This window comes from Candoia aspera, chromosome 13, assembly GCF_035149785.1.
Source record: "Candoia aspera isolate rCanAsp1 chromosome 13, rCanAsp1.hap2, whole genome shotgun sequence".
In the NCBI taxonomy this organism is placed as follows: domain Eukaryota; kingdom Metazoa; phylum Chordata; class Lepidosauria; order Squamata; family Boidae; genus Candoia; species Candoia aspera.
This window is the reverse complement of record NC_086165.1, coordinates 15,844,994-15,864,104: the sequence shown is the minus strand read 5'-3', so window position 1 is coordinate 15,864,104 and position 19,111 is coordinate 15,844,994. Positions and strand designations below refer to the sequence as shown.

The 19,111-nt window shown below is 38.8% G+C and overlaps 1 protein-coding gene across 3 annotated transcripts in view; it reads left to right on the top strand.

Moving 5' to 3' along the window:
• The first annotated feature begins 2,602 nt into the window (after window positions 1-2,602).
• The window catches only part of MEF2A (myocyte enhancer factor 2A), an 82,331-nt gene continuing 65,822 nt past the window's right edge, over window positions 2,603-19,111 (top strand). The window contains exon 1 of one of the 3 annotated variants that reach the window (XM_063314490.1): window positions 2,603-2,704. The gene's annotated coding sequence lies outside the window, so the exon portion shown is untranslated. The remainder of the gene's footprint in view (window positions 2,705-19,111) is intronic. The other 2 variants (XM_063314487.1, XM_063314489.1) reach the window with 2 other exon arrangements.

Here is a 19,111-nt window from a genome sequence, read left to right as displayed (position 1 = left end):
ACTTCAAACATGTGAGTGTTTAATGTACGGAGGATGACTCAGAAAAACTTTTTCTAATGGGAGTGCAATGGGAAATACCCTGATTATAATATTGCCAGGAGCTTTGTTGTCAGAGATCATTAAAATTATTTACATCTGGTAGAAAACTCACTAGGAGAGATCTTAGGGAAGAACAGTAATGCCATCCAGGTAGAAGTGGCCCCTGCCATTATTATACAGTTGATTGGCTAATTCTCTGGGTATTACATCTGGAAATCTTAGGGACAGTCTTGCATCCTGCACAAAGTTTTACTCTTTGCATATTAATCTCTTAACAGCATTACTGTGATACCGAAAAGAAGGCAGGGCTAAAAATATGAAGACATCAGATAAAACTGTGAGGCCAAATTATTCCTGGATATTAAAGAGATGTCAAAAGAAGGGACCAAATATAGGTACGGTAACTATATTTTCTTGGAAAAAGTAAAGAACAAACCTGAAAAAGGGACAAAGCTGAAAGAGGTTGATAAGGATAAAAGAAAAATTGTTTATAACTTTGCTTTACAAAGGAAAATTCAGGAGAAAAACCAAAATTTTCTACATTCTAATAAAAATATCTAAAAACAAACAGTATATGTAAATGTATTTAAAAAGACAATTCAGTTTCCATATTTTTCACACAAATGTGAAAGACTGTGCCTTCAGGGGTACCATTTGTCTGGTAAAAGTTCAGTGACCAAAATAAAGGACAAAAGTCAGGTTTTGAAAAATAAATACATCTAAAGGACAGCTTTCTGAAATAAAGGACTCTCCTTTATAATAAAGGGCATATGGTCACCCTAAATATAGGTCATATTCTCAGTTTGACTGCAAATTGGTCAAGACCGAGAACAAAAATCCCATTGGGCTAGTTCAAGATTTAGCAAAATTGCATGCAAACTTGGGAGCTCCCAGTTCTTCAGAGTTGTTGGAAACTCAGACACCTGCCTGCAATTTGGTGGCCGGAGAAAAATATTGCTTCAATGTGGAATTGGGGTATCAATTTCTCCCCTCCTTAAGACCCACATCAGTGTGTGTGCATTTGTGCTCTTATGAATCCTTCTAGAGTGGGAAGGACTGTTTTTACTGGGACTTATGGATAATCAGTTAGAAAAGACTTATGGAAGATTGATTTTATATATGGTAACTGCAGCAAGATTATTATACACACAAGGATGGAGAAATATTAAAATACCCACCATGGAGGAATGGATTGTGAAGATGGCAGAATTAGCAGAAATAGCAAAATTGACCTGTTCAGTCAGGGATAAAACATAAGTACTTTTATAAATAAAAGACTGGAAACCTTTTATGGACTTTTTGCTAAAAATGGAAAAAAGTGAAATAATAAGTTCTGGATTTGCTGATTGAAAAAAGGGTTAAATATGGGATAGAAGGAATCTTTGTACAGTAATGTAATCTTAAAGAGGGATAATTAGTTTATTTGTAACTGCTGCAAAGAAGATGGGAAGTCACTTGTTTTTCCCAATTCTATTGCTTTTTGCACTTTTTCTTTTCTCTAATTTTTCATGTTTATCTTTTATATATGTATACATCTTCAATAAACCCATATGTAAAAAAATTAGAGTGGGCGGGACAGGTAGAAGAGCTCGTGCTCACAGGAGGACCGTGATTGGCTGGAGTCCACCTGACAGTGGCTTCTTAAGACGCCTTTCAACCAATCGCGCTTTTCCTCTCCCAGGGGCCACTTTCCGTGTCTTCCCGGGGAGGGTGGACGAGGTGCGTGTAAAAGGGTGATATGATGCGTACGTAGCGAGTGTTAACGGAGCTGTGCGGAAGGAAAAGGCTGGAACCAAATTGGTGCCCGGGAAGGAGGCCTCCTCCGCAGGGAGAAACTCCTAAGGGAGGATGAATTACTTCTGCGCATGCGCTGCTTTTTTCGCTTCTGCGTCATCCGTTCCCTTAAGGAAAAAAGAGGAAGGAAGGCGCTTTGGGCGCCTGCGTTCGAGCATTTCCACTCCGTATCCCTGTCAAGGACGCTTCGAGCAGCGCCCCGCCTCCTTCTAATTGGTCCTCCCTTATCCGGTTTGCGGCCCTCTGACTGGCGGTGCCTCCTGTCAAGCAAAGGAACGGGATCCACCTATCAACATTTCCACGATTGGCCCCCTGCTTCTCTCTGCCGTACGTCATCCTTTGATTGGATCCTGGCGGCATCCGCTCCCGCCCGTCGCCCTATCAGCTCGTGGCATCGCGCTCTGACGGCATGAGTAACGTCAGAGGCCGAGCCGCTCCCCTACTGTTAAGTAAATATAGTTCCACGCCGGGGAAAGCGGAGGGGGGGGGCTGGTCTTTGAAAGGAGGAGGAAAAAAGTAAACGAAAGCGTGTCCGAGGAGCAGCGCCGGACTCTTTAGTCACCCTTCCAGCCCGCTCAGCCATCCTGCGGTGTCGGCGGGGCCCGGCCCGGACGGTCATGAGAAAGAGCAGCGGAAGAACACGAATGTGAAAGGGAGGGTGAGCCGTCCCACCCGCTCGGAGAACCTTGAAGCGAACGGAGGGGGGCGGGGAGGAATGAAAGCAGTTCCGGCCGTGCTTGGGTTGTGTCGCCTAAAAATAGCGCCCCGTGGATATCCATGCGCTGGTGTCAGTGTCTCCGGAGGAGACTCGGCTTTGGCGGCGGCGGCAGCGCGGAGGCGGCAGTGGGAGAACCAGGACGGCTGCGGATGGGTGAGTCCGGGTGCTTTCCTGGGCGAGGGGGCGGCACGGCCCCCGGGGGTGTGGGGCTGTGAAGAGGCAGGGGCGCTGAGCGCTCAGAATGGGGGCTGGCAATTGCCTCCCCCCCCCCCCGTTCTCGCAAGTCCTCCCGAGTTAGGAAGGAGTTAACGGCCTTGCCTTGCGGGGTGGGGGGGCGTCGTCGGAAAAGGAGGGGAGGCCGGCAAGTTCTCCCTCTCCCCGCCCCTGTTAACTTCGCAGCCCTCAGAGTTGGAGCGGGGATGGAAATGGGAGGTTTCGGCGGTCCCTCAGATCATTAAGCGCGGGGTGTGAAACCCTCGCCCCGACGCGGGCGTCCGTTTACACGTGTCTGTGAGTTCTGCTGATAATGCCTAGCGCGGGGGAGTCTTAATGGAGGATGCTGGCGAGCGGTTCGCGTGCGTGTGTGAGTGGATGTGATGCTCCGAGGGAGCGTGCATGTTCAAACGCACATGCCTGCGCGCCTATCGGAGCGCGTCGGTACGGGCGTTTGCGTTATGTTTGGGAAGTAATCCGTAAGGGGACGTATTCATAATGCAGTGGGGTGGGGGGTTGTGATTTGGGGAGGTGGTCTGCGCGTAATATACCCACTTCCATGTGGATCTGTATACTGTATGCATGTTTGTAAACACCAGTGATGGGTAGGGGTAATGCCTAATCGAAAGGTCCAGTGTGTGTGTGGGCGCGTGCATAGTGCCCTTTAAGGTACGCTTACATATCTATTTCTATATGTAAGAGATACATACGTTTTCAAATACGTGGATTGTACTTATTGTACTGCTTCTACCTGTATTTTGAGTTTTCACTCTTTGGGGGCATGTTCTTTTTTTAGGAGAACGTCCAGTTGCAAGAACAATGACCAAAGTGATATGTATTACTTTTCTTACAGAGATTGAGTATTTTTTGCACTTTCCTGTATACCCCCCCCCCCCAAATATAACATTTTTCAGTGGAATATGTTAGAGATTGGAATAATTGTTTCCTGCATCTGTTATTTCCTGCTTTACAGTCCAGGACAAGATGTTCAAGGCAGTTTACAAGCATATTAAGTTGTCAGAAGGATGCTTTATTTGTGCAAACTTCTTAAAATTTATTCATGCTTTCTTGCCTGGATTTTCAGGGTTTAATTTTTTAGGAAATAGTGAGTTTGGTGAGTAAGGGAAGTGTCAAGGGAATCTTCCTAGTACTAGCTCTTTAAAGTAAGGAAAAATGTGATGGGGGAGGAAGGATGTAAGTCTTTTTCTTGATATATTTTTGTTCCCTCTCACAGGCTGTTAATTCCTCCATATATTCTCGTGACACTGTTCCTCGCTTCTTTCCCTTTACCCCCACCCCCATTTGTCTATGAGCTTGAGAAGAGTCACGCAAAAAAACTTCACTATGACCAAAGACCAGCATAAAACAATATCATGTAAAAAGGGCATAGAAGTATAAAACTATAATATAAAAAGCAAAGGAAGGTGCAGTGTGGGGAAGAGTCGGTTTTGTGATGAAGATATGTGAGAGTGATATGTTTTACAAGCTGTTTTTTTTTTAAAAAAAAACTTCTATTGTCAGATAGAACTATTAGATGCTCAGACGAAATTTTGAATGTTTTGAACTCTTCTTTTGCATGTGTGTGAAAAATGGATGGTGAGGAGGAAAGCACTTAGTGGATTGAGCAGGAGAATCTTTTTTGAGTTTAGTGCAGAGCTGACTACATTATGGCAGATGTAATGGAAGGGGTGCTTTCTCATCAAATAAACAGAGGAATACATTGCTCTTTTTGTTTTTACTTAAAGTTTTGAGCTGTCCTTGACTAGTGGCAAACTCTAGCTGGAAATATTTATCCACATTCTGTAAGATCAATAGAGATACCTGTTTTGTCTACTGGGAGAAGACAACCATGGAAACATTTTCTCATGTTTGCCAAACAATTTAATTTTTCAGTTTTACTGCCAATAGTTAAAAAAAAGCAAACAGCCTTATACCAAGCTTTCTTAAAAAAAAAAAAAAAAACTCAAAAAGGCAAACTGCTGAAGCTTGATTTTTGACTGCCAGGAAAAAATATGACAAAGTATTAGAGCTCTTTTTATTTTGTTGCAAAACATTTTCCTACTTATGTAGGTGCCCTGTTGGTGGCTGGAGAACCCATGTGTTTAGAAATAGTTCTATCTTTATTAAGTGTTTAATGAGCGGCCGTAGGCGTTCTTCTCCTTCAGTGGGTGTTGATAGTTTGGTATTGGCTTTTTGGCTTAGTATAAAACTTGTAAGCCTTGCCAAGGGTGCTGTTTAGCTTACAGGTTTTCCTTGTGAAACATTTAGCTCTAGGAAGTGAATAGAAGGGAGAAATATTTTTTCCAGAATTACAACAATGTAATACCTGTTCTTTCAAAGCAAGCGATTTTTGTTTGTTGTTCCCTTTAAATGTATTCTACTTCGAAACCTAAACAACCAAGGTGGCTAATATGTGGCGACCTTAAAAAAAAACAATCAAGAACCTTATGCAGAACAAGAATTTAAAACAATATCAGATCATGGCATTGACAGATACTGGTGTATTTTTATTCATTAATTCTTGAGACATAGCTTTCCCTGTTTCTAAAGAAAATTTAAAAGTATACTTTTGACAGTTCAGTGTGTTTAATATGAAGCTTAAAAGAAATGGCAGCTTTTTTTTAAACTGGCCCAAAGTGTCCTAAAATATTCATGTTTTTTCTGTGTTAGGTTGAGATTACATGATTTCTTTTTTACTCATTTTCAGGCTAGTTGCTGCTGTTCATACTGAAGATGAAAGAAAACAATTTAATTTTGTATTATAAGCCACCAACAAAAGACTGATGTTTAAACTATGATTATGATAGAATCATGACATCTAAACTTTAATAATAGCAGGATTAACATAAATTTGCTGCTGTAAATAATTGGAACACTTATAAGTTTTGGGAAAGAGTGACCAGTCTAAAGGAAGAGGTTTGGGGAAGATTATAAAGTAAAAACGCAAGATTAATTTTGGATATTTATTGATATCTAGTGAAGGATGAGTAAAGTGAAAGAATAATAATCCCATGATTATGAGTTATAAAATATGGCTTGGAAGTATGTAACATGAATGTAATAAGGTGGGCCCTGGAAGCAAATATGCTGGACTGCTCGACAAATGACTCTGCAAAGTGGAGCTCCAGGTTGCAGGACATTGACATTGCTAAAATGGTTATAAGCGTATGAATGCTTCCTTACTGCTATTGGCTGACGTTTGTTCTGTATTTGAAATGATGTGGGGGCAAGGGGTATGAAAGAGCAGGCGAGTGGCATATGGAAATGTGAGTAAGTGAGGTGACATGATGAGATATGTTCAATAGCATTTTTAATTTGGGTATGTGTAGAAGGTGGATTAAATATAGAACGTAGGTGTGATTTTTTTTATAATGCTTGAGAGTCTGATCTGAGAGTCATATTTTAACACTGCTTTCATTACTGTTACCCATCTTAAATTCTGTTTAAGAAATTTAAGCTGATGATCTAAGTGAAGTTCCTTGTTCTCCAGTCACTTAAGGAGTCTTATTGAAGAAAGACTTCTCTGCTCCTTTAGTATAATACTACAGTTTTCAGATCTATAATTTCTTCATAGTTGCTACTGTCCAATATCTGTGAAAGAAATGACAATGGCATGTGAACTCTTAAGCATTAGAATAATTATATCATGGCACATAGTATAAAGTTTCATACTTCCTAGGTCTGAAACCTTTGAAGATTAATATGTACGTACTTCTATTAGTTTATTCTTAATGATCCTCTGTATTGTAGCTATTTGGACAAATGTGCATAGTTTGTCACTGACTTACTCTATACTTGAGGAAACAAGGGAATGTTATCTTAAGTTCCAGAGCTTCCTCACTTTGTGCATATTTAATTGTATGTAACAACTGCCTACAGTTTTTCCAAATGCAGTAAATGTCAAGTGTCTTTGGTTATGATGCTAAATGCTCTTTAGATCTTTTGGTCATTCTGCTGGAATAATAGGGGTTCCAGGCCTGCTGTTATGGAAAGCCCCTGATTTTGTAGTAAGGCCTCCTCCATTTGTTCTTTCCTCAGCTACCATGGTTGCAAGGAGTAATGTTATAATGTTACTTTTTATATAGATGATTTGTAGCTTGTTATACTGTGCAGTTCCAGCAAATACTCCTTAACCTCAATTATTATTAATTAATGGAAACATGCTAGCTTCAAAGTAATAATTTGAAGTTGGCTTATTCTCATTAACCAATTAATCAGAGCAGAATCTTGTAGCTATGATGAAGGGAACTTGGACACCAATTCTTAATGTTATGAGTCTTAAAATGGCCAGCTTTAACGGAAGTGTGCTGATCACAGTTAAAAGACGGATGCTACGCTACAACTACAGATACTAATGACCTTCAGTAAACAATGCAATGGTCTAATCTATCATGTATATCTAAAATGCAGCTAAACATTATTACTGAGATCAGGCTGGAAACTGCAAATCATTTGTAATTCCTGCTACTGCAGGTAAAGCTGAAGTGACCTCTGTAGCTAGTAGGGCAGCTGCTATTTATATGGTAGTTGCTTCAAATGAGTTCCTCCAGGAGAGGCCTGGGCTAGCTGATAAAAGCAGCAGCAAAGACAGTGATGGTTCCTCCTCCTCTGCTGTTGCTTCTCTCCTTGCAGTCCTCCATTTGTACAGCAAGCTGGAAAATATCCAGAACGGCAAGAGTAATGGTTGTTTCCCATGATTTACCTTTAATTTATTATGCCTTTATTTGTACCACCATTACAAATTACTCTGAAATAGCTCTCTTTCCTCAAATTCCCATCTTTGCCCGATTTTTTTCCCACTCCCTATGCCCATTCCCTATATATTCCATGTCTTCATAGTTTTTTTTTTCTTTTCTTGGTGATGATTGTACCGGTAACAGTTGATAATTTATTTCCACATTATGGCTCAAGTGAATAACAAAATGTTCTGAATTTCTGAAAATTTCCACAGCATATGTCCTGAAACTCGGAGACTGTGAAGCTGAAGTTAATTTTCCTTATATTAGCCTCCCTGTTTTGAAACTAAATTATCTTTTCAGTCTGACTGCTGGTTAACATAACTGGAGATTAAAAAAATAAAAGACATGCTACAATTTAGGATTCTTTAGGAGATTATGGGTAGTCCATCAAAGCTTTAGGACCAATATGTTAATCAATTCTGCTTTTACTTATTTCCTTTTAAATGATTCAGCCAGCTCCGGTTATAATAACATAAATACCCTGAAAGGTTGCTGCTAACAAAAGTAGGTGAAACCATCATGAATGTTTGCTTTCATGGCTAAGTTACAGCTTAGTGGCTAGTATATTTTACTGCATGTGTGAGAGAATAATGGCTATATTTATCTTTTGGAGTACAGTGTATGAATGTGAAGCCCAGTGTGTATGGATAGGAAAGGATAGTTTGTGTTGGCTGGAATAAGTTATGTTCAGATGAACATCTACAATGACAATGTGCTGTCGTATGAATAGCTGTAATGCAGTAACTTGAGTGGAAGAAGTCTGTTCCTTTATCAAGTGTTGTGGTGCTGCTGTCTGACCTTTGGGCCTTTGAAAATAAGCATTCGCATTCCTAGTACTTGGTGATTAGTTGGATGGAGGAAGAAGAGACAGAATTCTGAGCTCTGGGGATCATCCTCAAGGAACAAAATTCCAAGAGCTAGTTAGTCGTGTATGTTGCTGCTAAATGTTTTGCTTTGCAGGAAGAGTTGCTATGCATATGTCCAAATTGTTAGGGCTGTATGAAGTGTGATTCCCTCTTATTCGTTAACGTTACATCCTGCCTTTTTTGTTCAGGAGATCCAGGTGGCACACATAATGCTCCATCCTCCTGTTTTTTCCCACAACAGTTTTGTGAAATAGGTTTGGTTGAGAGACAGTGACTGGTCCAAACTCAGTGACACTGAACTTCTATAGCTAAACGTAGACAAGAACTTGGGGACTCTAGAGCCAGTCCAGCACCTTAACCTGGAACGATCCACTTACAGCTGGTGCCGTGATGCAGATAAGCAAGGTGCTCTGCCTCTGGGCTTCTGCTCAGAGCATGTGGAGTGGGTTGCCAGAGGCCAGCAAAGCTGTGTTTGACGTGGCACAGATGTCCTGATGTGATGCTTAGAAGTGGAGGCTGCCACTTCATTTTGCACAGCACACCTCAAGGAGGTGGATTGGTGAAGCATTGGCAAAAATGAACTGCCTTTTGAGGCTTCACACAAGCCTACAGATTGTGGTCTTGCTATGAGCTGTGATAAAGTCCAGGCATATTAAAGTTCCCCAGTTAGTTCAAGGAAAGTTCTCTGAACAGATTAATGACAAATAGATTAACTGAATATAAATGTATTGTAAAAGGTACAGCTTAAATGAAACCTATTTTCTTCCTATTGTATGGGAACTCTAAGTTTATCAACTGACAGAGTATCTGCTGTCTGTAAGTAAATTTGTGTATGATTTCAGTAGAAAGATTTGATTACAGTATAATCAGCAGAGTTTCGTGTTCACTTTACTTTCCTCATTCTACCCTAATTCCTGTATGGTTGTAACAAGCTTGTTACAAGATATTATTGCTTCCTGAGTTTTCCTTAAATTAGACTTGCTGAAATGTACTACATGTGGTTGACTGACTGATTTAGAACTGTGTCTGGCATAGTATCCAGTGAATGAGTAAAATATAGTGGCAGTTGAAAACAAACATTGAATTACAGCAATCTTATGCTTATGCCTACTGTATAGTGAGTTAAATACTTGTAATATGCTCAGTTTTTGAGTAAGCTGCTGCATACCTACTTGCTTGTAAGTAAACTCAAAAAGTTACAAAATGATTCATCATAATTCATCAAGAACCTTGTTTGTATAGGATTCAGAAATCCTTGGAGAAATAAATGCAGTGTTGATATGTAAAAATATAATAATTTTTTTTAAAAAATGCATTTGGATTATCATATAGTGGGTTTATAGTTATTTTTAGCCTAGAGTGCTGAAAATTCTCGCAAAAGTGACTGACCACCTAATCATACCACTGTACCTTCATTTGTTTCATTTTCAGTCATGTTCACTTGTGGAGAGATTAATAGACAATTTGTTAGTGTCACTAAAACCCTTACAGAAATGAAACCATTAAGTCGGACTTACTTAGAATTTTATAATGCTTGCCCCATGATGGTGTTTGCCCTTACATTTTGAAGCAAAGAATAGTAATCCATCCCTGTCTGGATATGTATTGAATAGCATATTTTAACCCTAATGATCTGAAAACTATGATATACTTGGATAGTTGGGTTGTGAACTGGGATTTTTACAAATAACTCTTGGTAATTTTAAGTTGGATCTGACTTCTTTGCCCAGAGAACATAAGAACAGCCCTGCTGGATCAGGTGAGGGTCCATCCTAGTTCTGAATTTTGCATATTACAACAGCTCTGATGATGCCTCTGGAATGCTTTTAAACACGAGGTAAATAAATCCCACTTCTGTCTTTGGACCCTGCAACTTGTATTTGAATCATGTCATCAATCAGAACTAGCATTGAGTCTTCAAAACTAATAGTATCTCTTGATAGACTGGTCTTCCATGAATTTATTGAATCTTTTAAAGCCTTCCAAGTTAGTAGTTATCACCATGTCTTGTGTAATTAATTGCATGGCTCTGTGAATAAGTACTTTTTTTTTGTTCTGAGTCTCCTTATAGTCATCTTTATTGAATCCTACTCCTAGTGTTTTGAGAAAGGGACAATTTATCCCTATTCATTTTCTCTTTGCTGTGTATGATCTTATGCATCTTGATCAGGTGTTCCTTCAGTTACCTTTTTTCCAAGCTAAAAACAAACAGAGGTGTGATTCTGCTTTATAAGTAATGCAGCAAGCCAGGATATGGGATCTTGTTGGCACGGGTTGTGATTAACTTTACCACTTAGCTTAGTAGGAAGAAGCAGGCAGGAGTAAAAAGGCAGATGTACTGGCAGAGAACTTATACAGGAAAAGTCAGGAATCGTGATTTCTAGCGGCTTCTTGTATGTGAATGTGGCTGCTACATATAATGTTATACAACTAGGTAATCAGTCTAAGACAGAAGATTTCCAAACTAGTTTATAATGTGTTTTTATGCTTATGCTGCCAAAATTGTACAGAGCAATATTTAAATCTCTCCTGATTATTTTAGGTGTACACTGTCTAAAATTGGCAGTATAGATAACTTTTCAATAAATGCTTGCTTACAATTTCCCGATCTTTTGTGGAAAGTAGATAATGTGTCTTTTTTACCTATAGTTTTAGCCTTGTAGCTGTAACAACACCTGCATCTTGAGGAGAGAACTACTTACCACATATTCTTTTGTGGTTTTAAGTTGTTAGTTCCTGTTTGAATTTTTGCTCTTTCAAGAGAATAAATTAGAAGACTGACTTGAGATATTCTGGTTACAGGTAACATCAACTTCACCCTGTAAAATTCTGGCTATACACACAAACACATAGGTGTGCACGCACATGTGTATGTGTATGTTAGACTAGGAAGCTGAAAAACATTACCATCCTGCACTGAATCAGTGTGCTAGATGACGGTCCATGACCTTCATTGGAGAGGCCTTCATGCTGCAGTGGATTGATTTGGCTGATAATAAATTCTGTGTATGTGCACATACATATACATACATACATACATACATACATACATACATACATACATACACACACACACACACACACACACACACACTCTAATGTGGACTTCAGTGTGAAGTAGATTACAAATAACTATTTAAGACATTTGGATGACTGTACCTAATCCCTATAGCAATGCTTGGTTTTGACTTTTAAACATGTAGTAAGTGCACAAATTCAGCTTTATAAGCTACTACAAAAGTCATCCATTGTTTTAGTGATGTTTATGTTGTCTCTACGATGTGTCTTCTGAGCAGCAGTTTGGTGTAGTTGTTAAAGGCACTGGGCTAGAAATTGAGGGACTATGAGTTCTAGTCCTACGTTAGCACAAATCCATCTGGATGATTTTGGGTCAGTCACTCACTCTCAGCCCTAGGAAGAAGGCAATGACAAACCACTTCCGGAAATATTGCCAAGAAAGCTGCATGGACTTGTCTATGTGGTCACCAGGGGTCAAGGGTGACTTGAAGGCACAACAAACAAACAAAAAACTGCAGCCTTTGGGCAGAGGAGAAGACATTATAATATTTCAGTGAAACATTTGTTAAAAATTAGATTATTTTCCTGCAATAGGGTTTGTAATGCTTTTAAAAGGAGTATTATTTGTTAATGTGGAAGTTTTACTGTACATTGCTCTTCTAATGAAATCCTATGTAGGATTATTTATAATTAAGTTCAGTTTAATGGCATTTACTCTTACATTATTATAATTGTTAGGGTTATTGTATTTATTTTATATGCTGCCTGACTCCCAGCGACTCTGGGCATTTTACAAATGATTTAAAACATGAAATATTAAGACAATAAAAACAAACAAAAAAGAGTAGAGATGTCAAAATAACAAGCCAGGTGGAAACAAAATAATCGAGTTTAGGAGACTTCAGTCATCCTAGCCAAAGGCCTGGGTGAAAAGCCAGATCTTCAGGCCCCTTTGAAACACCAGAAGCTATGTTCTCTTATGAAGCATACCTTCCATTTAAAAACTTTGGTAACTCCATTTGAAGAGTAGATATGAGAGAAAATTGATTTCTTTAAATCACCTTGTAGTTTGGTAAATGATGTGCATCAGTTTGGTGAGAAGGGTTTACAATTGTTTTGCCCAGAATGAAGCCCGTAGAGCTGAAAAGCAGCATTGAACAGGATAACAGAATAAAAGTTCCTTGCCCTAGAAATATTTTATATTGCTTTCTCTTCTTTCTTCGTATGTCTGTAAATGACTATGTGGTCAACAAATATAATTTAAGAAATTCCATTTATGTTTTCCACTAATAAAAGTAAGAGAATATCCAATTCGGATTTACCATTTATCAGTTAATTATTCTACTATTGGCAGTAAGTACCACTTAATTGACATACTGTTTAACGTAAGTCTTCACAGACTTTGACAGACTTCAGAGTGACAAAGATTTTAACCATAAAACTGAATGTATGCCCCCCCCAGAAAAGAGGAGAGTAATTTTTTGTCCCCAATGGTCACACCAACAATGTTGTCTCAAATGATATGTTGAAAAATCAGGACTCTACTGAATTCCACAGGAGAGTTCTGTAATAAGGGTACTATCACTGAGAATATGCATTTTCTACATTGATACACAGGAAGGGGTCCTGTGTAACCTCCATGTGCATGTGTGCTGATAAGAGAAAAAGCATTTCCTAGGAGAGCCTTAACATAAGCAATTTAGGGTTTTAAATGTTAAAATGGCTGGGAGCAAAAATGAATATTTCAGCATGAACGCTGTATGTGTCTTCCAATAAATTCTTAGCATGAAATGACATTTTCAGTTAAAGGTTCTAGGAGATGATCAGAGTTAGTCTCACATAAAACACATAGCCTGTACTAGCATGAATTTAGATACACAGTGCTGAAAGTTACTTAGTTTATAGTTTAAATGCCCTAGTACCTGGTTTTTGTGCTAATAATACAAAGGTAGCTGTAGTCAAATCGTTAATGAACATTTTGGAATTTATAACTTTCTGGTATCGTAAATTAATCAAGATTTGTTAGACTGATTTAAGTGTTAGACACATTTTAAATCCTGTATAAATGTTTTATTTTTCTGTAACTGTAAAACATACAGTACTTGTATAAAAATATTGATTAGGATAGATATTCAGAAATCAATAAGGCAATCATACTTGAAGTTTATTCATTATACAAACCATCACAATCACCAGGTTCACTCCATATGTTAAGCCAGAATCAAACAAAACACATTTTGACTTAGTGTGATTTATAAACCGGGCATATAGACATTAGGGTCGTGCGTCCAGTTCATATCTTGAATGATGTATGGGAAGAGGTTTTAGGAGACTAATAAAAAAAACAACTTTACTGCTACTCGTTTTAGTGAGGTTTTATTTGTTGTATTGTGGAAAATAAAGTTTCAGTTCTTACTGATTAAATATTAGTTGAACTGTGAAAGAAGAAGAGGAGCTATTAACTGGTAGAAAAAAAGATTGCTAAAAATTTGTCACTACATCAATACAGTAAGCACTGGATTTAAAACACCAATCAAAGGCATGCTGTGAATTACCGAGGAAAAACAGTTAAATTGAAAATGAATAACAATTTCAAGTTACGCTGATACTCACCGGCCCCCACTTTTTGCTGATGCAGGTTGAAATAGTAGATCAGTGTGGTTGTTGGCATTTCAGCTGTTGCCAGCCAATCATAAGCAGACATTGCTTCAGCTGCTATAGCTCTTCAGGCAAGGAGATAGTGAAAGACTTGAGGATGTTCTGCCAACTTTGGATTATTTGGCAGGGACTCATCCTTCTGTTGCATTAGATTTGCAGAAGCATCTGGCATGCACTATAACTCCACTATTACCAGTTTGTAGTGTCTGCTCATAAAATATAATATTGAAAAATACAGTCATTATCCCCTTTACGTTTTTAACATAGACATGTGTAAGTGAACCTTGGAGGGGGCTGAATTGTTACTATTGGTATTGATTGCTTGATTATGGGTTTATGGGTAATTATGTTTATTTCTTGGCTATTTTTACATTCATAATAAGTATCTCTCTTGATTGTGACCGATATCTACTAAGTGAAGTCTTATTAGTTTAATATAGCGTGCAGACCCCTAACTACTAAGTTTCTGGAAACGTACTTTGTTTTTTAGAAAATCTGCCAACTTTAATTACTGATTGGTTGATTGATTGACTGCTTTCAAGTCAGTGTTGACTCCTGGTGAGTGCCTGAACAAGTCCCTTCAGTTTTCTTGGCGAGATTTTCAGAAGTGGTTTGCCATTGCCTCCTTCCTAGGGCTGAGAGAGAGTGATTGGCCCAAGGTCACCCAGCTGGCTTTGTGCCTAAGGCAGGACTATAACTGATAGTCTTCAGGTTTGTAGCCTGGTAATACATCAACCTGATGCTCCTTTAAAATAAATGAATTAGTATGCCAATACATCAGAAGTTTCATTGCATTCAGTGTAACAGGATTTAAGTTTTATGCTTTAATTTATTGATACTTTAATTTATTTATTTATTAATTATTCAAATTTCTATCACCACCCATCTCCCTCCAAAAACTCATTTCCTTTCTTTGAGGACAGAACTCTGTTAGAAATAGCTGAATAGTTCACACTTCCACAGAAGAATGAGATACGATCTTTCCATTGCACATACATATATATCAGCCATCTACTACTCTCTGCTCTTTCTTTCTGATCTTAATTGTGGTGACATTTTCATGGCTGACCAGAAAACAATAGAATTTCAACTTGTCCTGTTCATTTTTTTTCGGAAGAGTGCTATCCAAATTCTTTCTGTTAAGAAATTAACAGAGATAAGGGGATTTTGTGAGCATCTTACTGCCAATGCATAGTTAAAGGTATATGGAAGTGATTCTTTGTCTGTTCGAATATGTCATGAGATTCAACAAGTGAGAGTATTGAACTGCACTGAAAATTAGATAAAAATATGGGGAGGGTACAATAATAAAAATTTGCATAGCTCCCATTCCACTAATTTTAAATGTCAGAAATGGTAATGGCCATTGTATTGTTTACCATTTTTTCTTTCAAAATGGAAATGATTATTATAGTAAGGATTAGAAAATCTGATGATGTTCTTCCTAATTTTGGCATACTGTCATTCAGTAAGCCCTTAAGACCTCTAATAATTCGAATTCAAAGTGGAAATGATATTTTAGTTCAAAGTTTATCTTGAAACTATTTTTATTTTTAATAGATTATCTCTTTTTTAATAGGTTATCTTTCCTCTTCAAGGGACAGAAGCATTACCTTGTGGTTGGGCTGTTTGAAGGAAATATATATGTGAGATCAGATAACTTGTTCAAAGAAAGAAATATTTTTCTGTACTTTTTCCTTTGTATTTGGCCTTTGCCTCCAGTTGGGTTGTAAGAAATAAAACTATTAACATTTAATACAATTTATATAAAAACAATAGTCTTTGTTTCATGGGACATTTTATCACGTACTATAGATATTTTTCTCTAAAGGTATTCAAAATGTACAGTGGTGTACATGTATGAGCACTATATTTCTGTGCCTCAATTAAGCATTCCTTTTTTTGAGTTGATCTTGGTGTTTTATAACCTTAACTCTATAAAAAAATTGTTTGGAAGTTTCAGAGTAAACCAAAATCTAAACCATGAATTGAAATTGTCTTAAGCTCCTGCCTTCTTCTAAAGCTAGAAACACACCTTTTCAGTTGAAACATAACACTTTCTGCTTAAGTTTAGCTGAAGACTTCCTGGCTTACTAGAATGCCAGAACAGAAAAGGAAGGAGTGGCAAGTAGGTGGAGTGCATAAGCAATAAAAATTAGCTTTTTTATTCCTTTAATAAAATGAGATGAGGTAAGCACAATGTGTTTTGCTGTATATAATGCTGAATTAGGTCCTGTATCTTGATTTCAGTTTACTGCTTGGACACGGGTGGAAAACATACATAACTCGTATGAAACTCACATCACACATCTGGATAGTGAGGTTTGGTGCTTCCAATGAATTGCTAGCTTCATAGGGTATTTTCCTCTTACATCTGTATTAATGGTGTTACATTAATATGTAAGTATTAATGATGTGCTATATTTTAAGTTTCGTGGCTTGCTCTTGGACAGTAAATGGGTTTTTTGTTTTTGTTTATTTGAAATTGTTTTCTTGCTTGAAATCAGGCAAATAACTCATTTTATCCATAGTTACTTGTAAAGTTATTTTTAAGTAAATCTGGAGAAAAAGAACATTTTAATAAATTTTGCATGAAAAACAGACAAAATTAATTTGCTAAGGAGTCACTCTCCGCAAAGGATCGTTACCTTGTCGTGGTGCTGGAGCTTGAGCACCTCAATGATGCCATGAGCTAAACCGTGAAGGGCCACCCAAGACGGGAAGGTCATGACAGAGAGGTCAGACTAAATGCGATCCCTGGGGAAGGTAATGGCAACCCACCCCAGTATTCTTGCCGTGAAAACTAAATGGATCAGTACAACCAGAGATATGTCGGTATACCATCGGAAGATGAGACCCCCAGGTCGGAAGATGGTCAAAATGCTACTGGGGAGGAACAGAGGATGAGCTCAACTAGCCCCAGTCGTGATGACGCAGCTAGCTCAAAGCCGAAAGGACGGTTAGCGGCCGACGGTGCTGGTGGTGAACGGCGAATCCGATGTTCTAAGGATCAACACACCATTGGAACCTGGAATGTAAGATCTATGAGCCAGGGCAAATTGAATGTAGTTATTGGTGAGATGTCAAGATTAAAGATAGACATTCTGGGCGTCAGTGAACTGAAATGGACTGGAATGGGCCACTTCACATCAAATGACCACCAGATCTACTACTGTGGACAAGAGGACCACAGAAGAAATGGAGTAGCCTTCATAATTAATAGTAAAGTGGCTAAAGCAGTGCTTGGATACAACCCCAAAAACGACAGAATGATCTCAATTCGAATTCAGGGCAAGCCATCTAACATCACAGTGATCCAAATATACGCCCCAACCACAAATGCTGAAGAAGCTGAAGTAGAGCAGTTCTATGAGGATCTGCAGCACCTACTGGACAACACGCCTAAAAGAGATGTTATTTTCATCACAGGAGACTGGAATGCTAAGGTGGGCAGTCAAATGACACCTCGAATTACAGGTAAGTATGGCCTGGGAGAACAAAACGAAGCAGGACATAGGCTGATAGAATTTTGCCAAGACAATTCACTCTGCATAACAAACACTCTCTTCCAACAACCTAAGAGACGGCTTTACACATGGACTTCACCAGATGGACAACACCGAAATCAGATTGATTACATCCTTTGCAGCCAAAGGTGGCGGACATCTGTACAGTCGGTAAAAACTAGGCCTGGAGCTGACTGTAGTTCAGACCATGAACTTCTTCTTGCACAATTTAGGATCAGACTAAAGAGATTAGGGAAGACCCACAGATCAGCTAGATATGAGCTCACGAATATTCCTCAGGAATATGCAGTGGAGGTGAAGAATAGATTTAAGGGACTGGACTTAGTAGATAGGGTCCCGGAAGAACTCTGGACAGAAGTTGGCAGCATTGTTCAGGAGGCGGCAACAAAATACATCCCAAAGAAAGAGAAAACCAAGAAGGCAAAATGGCTGTCTGCTGAGACACTAGAAGTAGCCCAAGAAAGAAGGAAAGCAAAAGGCAACAGCGATTGGGGGAGATATGCCCAATTAAATGCAAAATTCCAGAGGTTAGCCAGAAGAGATAAGGAATTATTTTTAAACAAGCAATGCGCGGAAGTGGAAGAAGACAATAGAATAGGAAGGACAAGAGACCTCTTCCAGAAAATTAGAAACATTGGAGGTAAATTCCAGGCCAAAATGGGTATGATCAAAAACAAAGATGGCAAGGACCTAACAGAAGAAGAAGAGATCAAGAAAAGGTGGCAAGAATATACAGAAGACCTGTATAGGAAGGATAACAATATCGGGGATAGCTTTGACGGTGTGGTCAGTGAGCTAGAGCCAGACATCCTGAAGAGTGAGGTTGAGTGGGCCTTAAGAAGCATTGCTAATAACAAGGCAGCAGGAGAAGACGGCATCCCAGCTGAACTGTTCAAAATCTTGCAAGATGATGCTGTCAAGGTAATGCATGCTATATGCCAGCAAATTTGGAAAACACAAGAATGGCCATCAGATTGGAAAAAATCAACTTATATCCCCATACCAAAAAAGGGAAACACTAAAGAATGTTCAAACTATCGAACAGTGGCACTCATTTCACATGCCAGTAAGGTAATGCTCAAGATCCTGCAAGGTAGACTTCAGCAGTTCATGGAGCGAGAATTGCCAGATGTACAGGCTGGGTTTAGAAAAGGCAGAGGAACTAGAGACCAAATTGCCAATATCCGCTGGATAATGGAAAAAGCCAGGGAGTTTCAGAAAAACATCTATTTCTGTTTTATTGACTATTCTAAAGCCTTTGACTGTGTGGACCATAACAAATTGTGGCAAGTTCTTAGTGGTATGGGGATACCAAGTCATCTTGTATGCCTCCTGAAGAATCTGTATAACGACCAAGTAGCAACAGTAAGAACAGACCACGGAACAACGGACTGGTTTAAGATTGGGAAAGGAGTACGGCAGGGCTGTATACTCTCACCCTACCTATTCAACTTGTATGCAGAACACATCATGCGACAAGCTGGTCTTGAGGAATCCAAGGCTGGAGTTAAAATCTCTGGAAGAAACATTAACAATCTC